A 10320-nucleotide genomic window follows, 5' to 3' on the forward strand; every position below is an offset into this window, starting at 1 on the left:
ACTTTGACCTGAAAAAAGAAACAAGGACCAGGGGTCATAAATGGAGATTAGATAAAGGGGCATTCAGAACAGAAAATAGGAGGCACTTTTTTACACAGAGAATTGAGGGTCTGGAACCAACTGCCCAGTATTGTTGTTGAAGCCGACACCCTGGGATCCTTCAAGAAGCTGCTTGCTGAGATTCTGGGATCAATAAACTACTAACAACCAAACAAGCAAGATGGGCTGAATGGCCTCCTCTCGTTTGTAAATTTTATATTCATTTCGCAGCTAGCCCTGAAGCTACGGTAGAAACATTTATCAGAGAAGCGCAAGCCGGCTTGCAAATGCCGATCAAATCTTCAGCCAGCGCTGCACCCACTGGCACACGGAAGAAAAGACAATGCCAGGTTGCTAAATGCAGCAGAAACAAAACTTTCAATGTCTGCGCCCGTTGTGAAAAGGCAGTCTGTGGTACATGCACTGGTTGAAAAGTGTGTTATCTGTGTAGATTGTACCAATTAGACAGCTGTAATAGATGAGCCTTTGAACTCTGTTTCCCTCAAAGCACATTCACGTCGCTTGTTATATTTTGGTTTTATGCCATTTTTATAACTAGTTATTTATTTGATTATTTTGTATGTGCATACAGCTTTCTACACATGTTTACACAGTAGTTTATTGTGTAATGTTTGTGTTTGAAAAAAAGTGTCACTTTCAATGTATATACAGTGTTTTTGCTGTCTGTGCAAATGTTATATATGATGTTCATAAATACAAATATCAAGTTGTATCCAATAGTTTGTTTTTCATATCAAAGCGGTTTTAAAATAGACTCCAAATGAACCGCTGCGGCGGTTGTAACTAGTTTTGTCCAAGAAATACATGTTTCATGGAGGAAACTCAAGAACATGTGTTTGGGAGTGTCCTTTTGCCATTTCTGTTTGGGAGAGAACAAAACAAATTAACCAGGGTAGGTTTGGGAGTTACATTGTCATATGATTTAAGATTTAATTTTAAAAGGTCTTACAAAAAAGTACCCAGCACATTTTTTGTGGTTAATTATAAGTGTTAAATATGAGATGTGGGTATGAAACACATGGATAAAAATATAGATGCAAAAGATTTCTGTAGTAGAGAAAGTGCAGAACGACATTAGAAATAGAATTGAGAGGTGTGTTAAATAACTGAAAATATGCATAAATAAATAAATAAAATAAATAAATCTGTTCTAAAGTTTAATATCCAATACGTCCCCCGTCTATTAAATAGATTTTTGGAAGCAGGAGATGGAACCGGGGCTTGCTCCGTCCACTCCACACATCGACCCGGTATTGCAGTACCTCCGGGAACGGTGCACAAGAAAGGTTGAGAGAGAGAGAGAGAGAGAGAGAGACAGCCTCTCCCTCTCCCTTTTTCTGGGTTGTATTTTTTCCCGCTCTTTTTGTTGTTTTTTTTTGTTTGTTTGTTTGTTCCAAATAAGGCAGGCAGGTCTGCCTAACTGAGGGACAGTCTGCTCTGCTCACGCAGCAGGCCAGTGTACCCAGAAGGCCTTGCGCTCATGGGAGGAGGAGGACGAGCGCAGCGGTAAAGCAGAAACAGAGCCGTTTAGTGGGGCAAGGAGCCCTCGCTTTCAAGGCGGCAGCAGCAAAGCGCCCCTTTGCCGGGACCGAACGGCACTTGCGTTTTGGGAAGAGTTCCCTGTTTTGTTTTGTTTTGTTTGGCCTTGCCGTCGGGTAGAGAAGGCCTTTGGGCCGGCCGGAAGGGCTGGGCTACCAGTAAAACCACACTCTGGCTTCTCTTCAGTTCGAATAAATCTTTCTAAGACTAAGGCTTAGAGGGTAGTGGCATTGCCCGCTCCCTCCGAGGGTCTGTGAGAGGTTTGTTCGGGTGAGGAGGAACAGAATTTTTTTTTATTTTTGACTGGCTTTCTTCAGCTCGGCAACTTTTTGGAAGACTAATGCTCAGTCTGGTTTTGGCTTGCCCAATCCAGGCCGAGGGTCTTTCAAGATTTTGTTGACTGTTGAGAGCAGTTTTTTCTTTTTCAGGCGGTTCCAGTTTTTTTCTTTTTCAGGCTTTTCCAGACGTTCCTGGAGTTAGAGAGAAGGAGGACCTACCATCCAGACGACCTTTGAGGACCCTTTGATGACCTAGACGACCTCATCCCCAGCCCTTGATTGTAATCGAGATCCAGACCGAGAGAGCAGCAGGCGCCCAGCAGAGGGTGCCATCTGGGAGGAGCAGAGGGCGGCCCCGGACCCCGAGGAGGCGTCACAGCCATGATTCTTCCTACGTGGTCTCGGTGCCAAGCAGCGCCCCCTACTCCGCCAGGGAAGGACACCGTTCACCTGGGGAGGGGTTCCCTCTTGCGAGGCGACCATCTCCTCAGGGACTAAAGTAATAGTTCCTTCAACTGCCCAGATTTGCTGCTTATGTTGTCTCTTTTCCGTAGAGAGAGACAACCCGGACGTCCAGAGGCTTCTCCCACCCCAATCGGAGGAGCCAGCTGAAGGATGGCGTTCCGGCCAACCCAGGAGACCAGGAGGCACAATGCGGTGCGCTTCACAAGAAACAAGCAAGATGAAACGGAACCAGGACTGACGAGACTGGAGTTCAGCCGGACCATTCTTCAGAGGGGTATGGGTTTTTCCCCTTCTGACTTGAATTGTTTGGTGAAATTGCCAGGGCTTAAGGAAGTGTTTGAGGTCAGTTTTAGGAACCCCCAAAAGTTACAAGAAATGTGGTCCTTTTGGGGGGAGAATAAATATCTCGCTCCATACAAAGAATTTTGTGTGGATGCACTGACAGACAGAGAAATGAAAGTTGTTACTGTCCAATTTTTCAATGAGGCTGTTAGCGACTATGATATTACAACATGGCTTAACCGCTATGGGAGGGTGTCATCAGAAGGGAGGAAAATTACAGATGAAGATGGGGTTTGGACAGGAGCCAGAAAGTGGCTGGTACGCCTTAATGTTGATCCATCGGGCATTGGAGGCGTCCGCCACATTCCAAACTCCATAGTGTTAGGGCCCAACAGAGGGCTGGTATTCTATAATGGGATGCCAAAACTCTGCAGGAAATGTGGGGAATTAGGACACCTGGCGGCCGCGTGTACTGTAGTCAAGTGCAGGAACTGCGGCGCCCCCCACGAGACCAGCCACTGCAGAGAAGAGAGGCAGTGCAATTTGTGTGGAAAGAAGGGGCACCTGTTTAAGGACTGCCCCTCTTCCTATGCCAACATGGCCAGAGCCAGCAAGGCAAACACGAACAAGCCTAGGCCTGAGCAGGAAGAGGGAGCAAGTAACAAAGATCAGTCCACATCACCACCAACAGTATCCAAGACCCAGACTCCAGCACCACCATCATCACCAGCACCCCCCTCACCCCCCCGCCCCCGAGACATGTCCCGTTTTACGAGGACCCCTTCCCCCAGCCCAGAGAGAGAGTACAACAGCCACTCCACTAGCTCCTCCAGTAGCTCCTCTGATGCAGAACACGAGGCAGGGAGGGAGCCCGGACCCAGCAGCGGCCCCCCCCTGAGTAGGGCCCTCTCAGCGCCAGCACTCCCCCTCGGCTCTCGTTATGACGCCATAAGGATTGAGTCCGTGGGGGAGGAAAGCGAAAGCGACAGTGAAAGTGAGAGTGAGAAGGAGGGGAAGGGAGTGAAGAACCAGCAGAGGGTGGGGAAAAGAAAGGGTAGAGACGAGGGGGGGAAAAGAAAGAAGATCAGGATCAAAGACAGCAAGTTGCAGGTGGCCCCCATAGATCCAAAACCAGCTAATGTCCACACAAAGTCCCCAGTCTTGCCCTCGCAGGCAGAGACGGAGGCGAGTGGGACGGCTACACTGCCGCCTAGTGGGCAGGTAGCAGCCAGCCAGGGCATCCCCAGCCAGCCTTCCCAGTTGTTGGCACAAACCCTAGCACACCTCGCAGAAGAGGTGTTCACTAATGCACCGAGGGAGAGGTCGGGGTCAACACCTTCCCTGACCAGCAGTACCTCGGTAGCAATGACCCTCTTCAAGCGAAGGGCCTCCCTTCAAAGCATCCTTGACCCCCTCCCTTGTATGGGCAAAACCAGGGGCCCCCTAGAGGTCCTCCTAGATACAGCACTGGAGGACATGGGAATACCCCTGGACGCGGTAAGCCAGAAGTCTGCTAACAGCTCCAATTCAACAGACGGTAACAGCCAAAGAATGCTGTCTGTCATAACCCCCCCCCAGGACAAAGCTGACCCACACGTTCCGAGGGGCCCTGAGCAAGTTCCACCAGACTTACCTTGTGGGGAGTTGAATAGCCCCAACAACTCCACGTACTGTGCATATAAAGACGGTGCCTTCTTGGACGAGGCAGCAGTGAGTACCTTCTCAGGGGTGATGGGAGTTGCAAATAAGCCCAAGCCCCCTCGAAGCAAGCGTAGAGCTAAGAGTAGGAAGAGTGTCCCGACCTCCCAATCATAGTCGCTATGGGGTGGACGCAGCGACTCCTTTTCTTGTTAGCTACCCTGATGGCCCTGATATGTGTGTCTGTTAATGTCAGGAGCATCAGGGAGACACAAAAAAGATTTGATGTACTAAACTATCTAGCTAACTTGAAAGCAGATCTCATCTTTCTGCAGGAGTGTGGTATTTCGTCGAGCCCTGATTATAGGGACCTGAAGGAGAGTTGGACCCTGGGGGACTCCTTCTGGTCGGGCTCCAACATAGCCAGAGCCGACGGAGTAGGTATCCTGTTTAAAAACCCATTTATTACCTCCCGCAGCAGCAGGGAGGTAGAACCTGGTAGAATTCTGAGCGTGGATGTGACATACAACAACACTCCCCTCAGACTGGTCAATGTCTACGCACCCACTAACCAAAACGAAAGAGTTCAATTTTTTCCACAGCTGCGTCCACTCCTGCTGGGGAACGTACCCGTCATCGTGTCAGGTGACTTCAATTGTGCTCTGAGGGACGTAGACCGGAGCAGGCCACGCAACGACCGCTCTAGTAGAGTTTTGTCCTCCGTAATATTTGATTTCTCCCTGTGTGATGCAGGTAAGGACCTGGTGCCTCCCTTTACCTGGGTGAGCTCATCTGGGACCTCCTTCTCCCGTATAGATCTCGTCCTGCATACCAGCTCCCTTACGAAGACGGCAGTAGACACCCAGGCCGTCTTCTTCTCCGACCATAGGCTCCTGCAGGTAACATTGCAGGTCCCTCAGACCTCCCAGATGGGGTCAGGGGTCTGGAAATTAAACACCTCCTTACTCGATGACCCCTCCATAGCTGCAGCCTATAAGAGCAGGCTTGTTGAGTGGACCACTTTGCGTGACCTATTCAACTCCCCTATAGAGTGGTGGGAGATGGTCAAAATGAGAACTAAGGGTTATTTCATAGCAGCAGGCAAGAGGAAAGCAAAAGAAAGGAGGGCCAAATATAAATACCTGAATGCTGCCCTCCAGCGTCTGAGCCTGCTTCAGCTTCGGGGGTTCCCTGTAAGCGACGAGATAGCCCAGACCAAGCTAGATCTTTCAGTGCTTTGTAGGGAGGAACAACGAAAGGTCATGCACAATGCAAAAGTGCAAAAAATGGAGGAAGACGAAAAGTGTACTCGCTTCTTCTTCCAGAAAACGAGGGAGAAGCGGCACTTGATGTCCTCCATGCTCGACAGCAGGGGGAGGATAGTAGAGGATAGTGAGGGAGTGAAAAAAGTGGTAGAGAACTTCTATAGGGACCTGTATAACATCAAAGCTACAGATGACACCCTGATAGAGTGGTTCCTGAGCCAGTTGGAGCCTGACTCAGTGCGGGACGAGGAGGAGGAGGAGAAGGACCCAGAACTCACGCTGGAGGAGCTCACCCAGGCGGTTAAGACCATGAACACCGGTAAGACGCCAGGTCCAGATGGCATCCCGGGTGAGTATTACCATCTTTTTTGGGACACGCTAAAAGTCCATTTAGCGGAGGTCTACAGAGCGGTCTACAGGGAGAAGCGGTTGGGCCCTTCTATGCGGGAGAGTGTAATTACTCTCCTTCATAAGAAAGGGGAAGTTAAAGATCTACGGAATTGGCGCCCAATCAGCCTCCTTTGCGTGGATTACAAGATACTAGCCAAAGCTCTGATGCTCCGGCTACAAGTACACCTCCCTTTGGTCATTGGCCCTGACCAGGCTTGTGGCGTCCCAGGGAGGTCCATCACGGATATTTTAATGTTAACAAGGGACATTCTGGCTTATTCTAGAGAACGGAACCATCCCCTCTGCCTGTTCAACCTTGACCAGGAGAAGGCGTTCGATAGGGTAAGCCATGAATATATGTACAAAGTGATGGACCAGATGAAATTCGCTCCTGGACTTAGGGAGTGGGTTAAAACCATATATACAAACATTAGTACCCGAGTCTTGGTGAACAGGCACCTGACTGGTAAAATATCTATCCAGTCAGGGGTCAGACAGGGTTGCCCACTATCCCCACTGCTATATGTCGTGTGCATTGAACCCCTCCTGCAGGCAATTCGTAGGGATACCAATATAACTGGTTTCCAGCTGCCTGGATCCAACGGGGTCCAGGTCAAAACAACAGCATATATGGACGATGTGTCACTCATTTGCACCAACACATCGTCGGTACCTCGGATTAGTAATATCCTTGAGAAGTACTGCACGGCGACTGGGGCAGTGATTAATAAGTCCAAGAGCGAAGTCTACGTGTCTAAAAATTGGCAGGTAGATAGGGAACTGTCGGACATGTACCCTGTCAAAAAGGACAAAATCAAGATTCTGGGCCTCATTTTCGAGAACAATAGCTCGGGGGCCCAGAGCTGGACGGCGGCCATTAACCAGGTCCGTAAAAAGATTGGCGGATGGAGCACAAGATCCTTAACAATGACGGGTAGAGTATTAATAACCAAGTCTATACTGTTCCCCATCCTCTCTTATGTAGGAAAAATCTTTCCCCCAGACAGGACCACCAAAAAAGTGGTGGACCGCATTATCCACCGCTTTATCTGGGGCAGCAAGATGGAGAGGGTAAAGCGAGCCACCCTGAGTAAAGCCGACAAGAAGGGAGGTAAGGGGGTCCCGGACGTTGTGCAGCTCACCCGAGTGCAGGGGCTCACGCAAACTATCAAGAACATCCAGGCCCTGGACAGGAAGGTATGTTACATGAATCGTTTCTATTTTGCCACCTGTCTCAGGGCCTTGGGCCTCTGCACTATTGATAACACCGTGCCGTACTCCTGGGACCCCCCATTGTATTATAGAACCTTAAGGGACACTATATATAAATTGGGCTTAGATAAAGCAAAATTGGCCTCCTGGGAATACAAGGCTGTAACTAAATATCTTGCCGGTTCCCAGGAAATTGAAAAAGTAGCTACTTTCTCCCTCACCCAAAGCCAAAAAATCTGGGAGAATGTGTCTCACAGCTGCCTCAGTAATGTCCAGAAGGATATAGCATGGAACACCGTCCACAGTGCACTCCCCACTCGAGCGTTCATGTTCAGGAGGGGACTAGCCCAAGTAGAAACATGCCCCTATGCAAAGTGCCGCAAGAGAGAAACACCAGCCCATATCTTCTGGGAGTGTGATGTGGCTGGCAGTGTCTGGCTCTCTGTCTCTGTCTTCCTAAACAGGTTTGCTGACACGGCCAAGATGACCGCTGAGACTGTGCTCTATGGGCCTGCGGGAGGAATCACTACCAGCACAGCTAAGTGCGTTTGGCGTGTCATCAATGTTGTCAAGCAGATCCTGTGGGAAGGCCGTAACGTCTGTGTCTATCACAAGCAGGAGCTAGACACTATCACCACGACCAGAAGGGCACAAACTCTTATCAAGGACTTTGTAATTCTGGACATCCGGACCCTCGGGAAGGACAAGGCCTGCGCGGAGTGGAGGATCGCCGGACTTCAGGACGTGAAGATGGAATAAAGGAAAAAACTGGAACCGCTAGCTCCTAGGAGCGGGACTACGGGGCACCGCTAAGCCTTTTATTTATTTTGTCATGCCAGCATTCCGCCCTTTTTAGCTGGCATGACCGTTTTTCAACGGTGCCCTGGTTTTATGTAGTCTTTTTGTTTCAGTTTTATGGACCTTTGATTTAATTTGAATGTTTTATTTGATTTTGTTTTGTTTTGTTTTATGTATCTTTAAGATTTTTAATGTAAACTATTAAAAGTTACATTTTAAGTGTTTTAAAATTTTAGAATTTTAACTCACTGTTTATACACTGTCCCTTTTCCCCTGTCCCTGTTTTAGATCTAGGTTTATGTTCACTTTTTTAGAGAGCACTCCCCGGCCCTCACAAGCACTGGTTTTTTATAGATGGTTCTTTTTTTCCAGTCACTTTTAAAACAGCACAGGTTTTTTTCATGTTGATTTTAATCTGTGTCTGTTTTAACCATGTACAAAGCACAATTGTCTTGGTGTTTTTAAATGTATTTTAAATGCTTTTAAAACAAAATGTATGTCTGTATGCATGAATGTCATCTTTAAAAGAAATGTAAAATGAATGAAAAAACGAATGGGTGTAAATGTAAAAAATGTAAAATCTCAATAAAAGAGTATTTTACTAAAGATTTCCGTGGAGAGGAGCATTTATGAGTTCAATGCAATTTTTGGCTAGCCCTGCCCCTCGGGGTGGGGCTCGACATGGGTTTAAAAGCAGAACGAGCACAGCGGCGGCGGTCGTGTTAATAATTAGAGCCTGGCACCTTTTTTTTTTTCTTTTTTTTTTCTTTTTCCCATTTTTCCCCCTCAGTCCAAGAAGCGAGTACCCCGGCAGCTCCGGCGGGCGGCCGCGCCCGGGGCGTTTGGTCAAAACCATTGTGGGCATCGCTTCTCGGCCTCTTGGCTAAGATCAAGTGTATGTGGCTTGTCCGCAGCAGTTGATTGGAGAAGAGATAGGTAAGGTAAGGTACGGCAAGGTAAACGGTGGCAATATTGTTTGCTGGTAGCTGAGGTCCTATTGAGGAGAGAGTTGTTGGGGCCGTTTCTGTAAGTATTCCGCTGTTTTTTCAGGTAAGGGGGACCCTTTGAGGGCACCTTATCTGGGCCTTTTGTTCTATTATATCTGTGTTTCTTTTTTGGTTGTAAAGTGTAGATCAAGATGGCTTTCCAGAAGTTTTCAGAGCGTCGCTTTAATTGTTTGAGGATTGGGATTAAAGCCGAGTATATGGTTGGGGTGGAGAAAATTGAACTAAACCGGCTTGAGTTTTCACGGCAAATTCTGCAGAAGGAATTGGGATTTAAGCCTGAGGAGTTGAACTGTTTGATTTCTGTGGGGAAGGGGAATGAATGGGATGTTAGTTTTTGTAAGAGAGAGTCTATGGAGAGGTGCCAGGGGCTGTTTGAACAGTCTCTTCAAAGTGAGGTGATAGGATAGGAGAAGGGATAGGAGTGGGTATGAGGGATATGGGATTATACCATCAGAGATCTCCTTGGGGAATAACCGAGGCTATGTGCATTATTTTGGGCAGCCTAAATTGTGTAGGTGTGGGGCGATGGGTCACTTAGCAGCTGGGTGCACAAAAATCATTTGCACTGTTTGTAAGAAGGAGGGGCACGTGGCGAGTGAGTGTGAGATGAAAAGGACTTGTAATTTGTGTGGGAGTGGAGAGCATTTTTTTAGTAATTGTCCCCACTCTTTTGCAAATAGGACTAGGGGGAGGGAGGAGAGTGAGAGGGAGGAGAGAGAAAGAGGATAGGGAGGGACAGAGGGAAGGAGGAGAAAGCGAGGGAGGGAGAGGAAGAGGGGAAGGGTAGTGAGAAGGGTGAAGGGGTGGGGCAGGAGGAGGGTAGTGAGCATGGGGGAGGGGAGGAGTGGATGGAGAGTTGTGAGCAGGGAGAGGGAGAGAGTAAGCATGGGGGGGGAGGGGGGATGAGGAGTAAGCTAGCCGGGGACCTTGCAGTATCAGAGTCAGAAGGGGAGTATGAGGATAGTGACACAGGGAGTGTGGTGGAGGTGCAGATCAATAGGGGGGAGTGGGGGGGAGGGAGTCAGGGGGGGGAAGCGGTACAAGATACCGGGGGCTCAGGGAAGAATGGGGCAGGGGAGGGCGAGGAGGTATTAGAAGAAGGGGAGGAGGGTGAGAGAGAGAGTGGGATGGATCAGGAGAAGGGTCCAAGTAAAAGGAAATCGGATGGGGATGGGGGTGTGAGGACGGAGGGGGTGGTGGAAAGGAGGAAAAAAAAAACGAGGGGTCAGGAGAGCGGAGGTGGTCTGCTCGTCGCCGAGCTCTGTTGGGTCCTTGAGAGAAGAGTATGGGGGAGAGGGGAGAGCGGGGGGAGGGTGGTAGTGATTCCTTTTTAGACAATATTGGGGTGAATGTTTTTGCGGGTGAAGTGGGTGAGGAGTCTTCAAA

The 10320-nt window shown here is 48.8% G+C and overlaps 1 pseudogene; it reads left to right on the plus strand.

Moving 5' to 3' along the window:
* The first annotated feature begins 1199 nt into the window (after nucleotides 1-1199).
* On the plus strand, nucleotides 1200-1344 carry LOC117968058 (U2 spliceosomal RNA; annotated as a pseudogene).
* The last annotated feature ends 8976 nt before the right edge of the window (nucleotides 1345-10320 follow it).

This window comes from Acipenser ruthenus, chromosome 13, assembly GCF_902713425.1.
Source record: "Acipenser ruthenus chromosome 13, fAciRut3.2 maternal haplotype, whole genome shotgun sequence".
In the NCBI taxonomy this organism is placed as follows: domain Eukaryota; kingdom Metazoa; phylum Chordata; class Actinopteri; order Acipenseriformes; family Acipenseridae; genus Acipenser; species Acipenser ruthenus.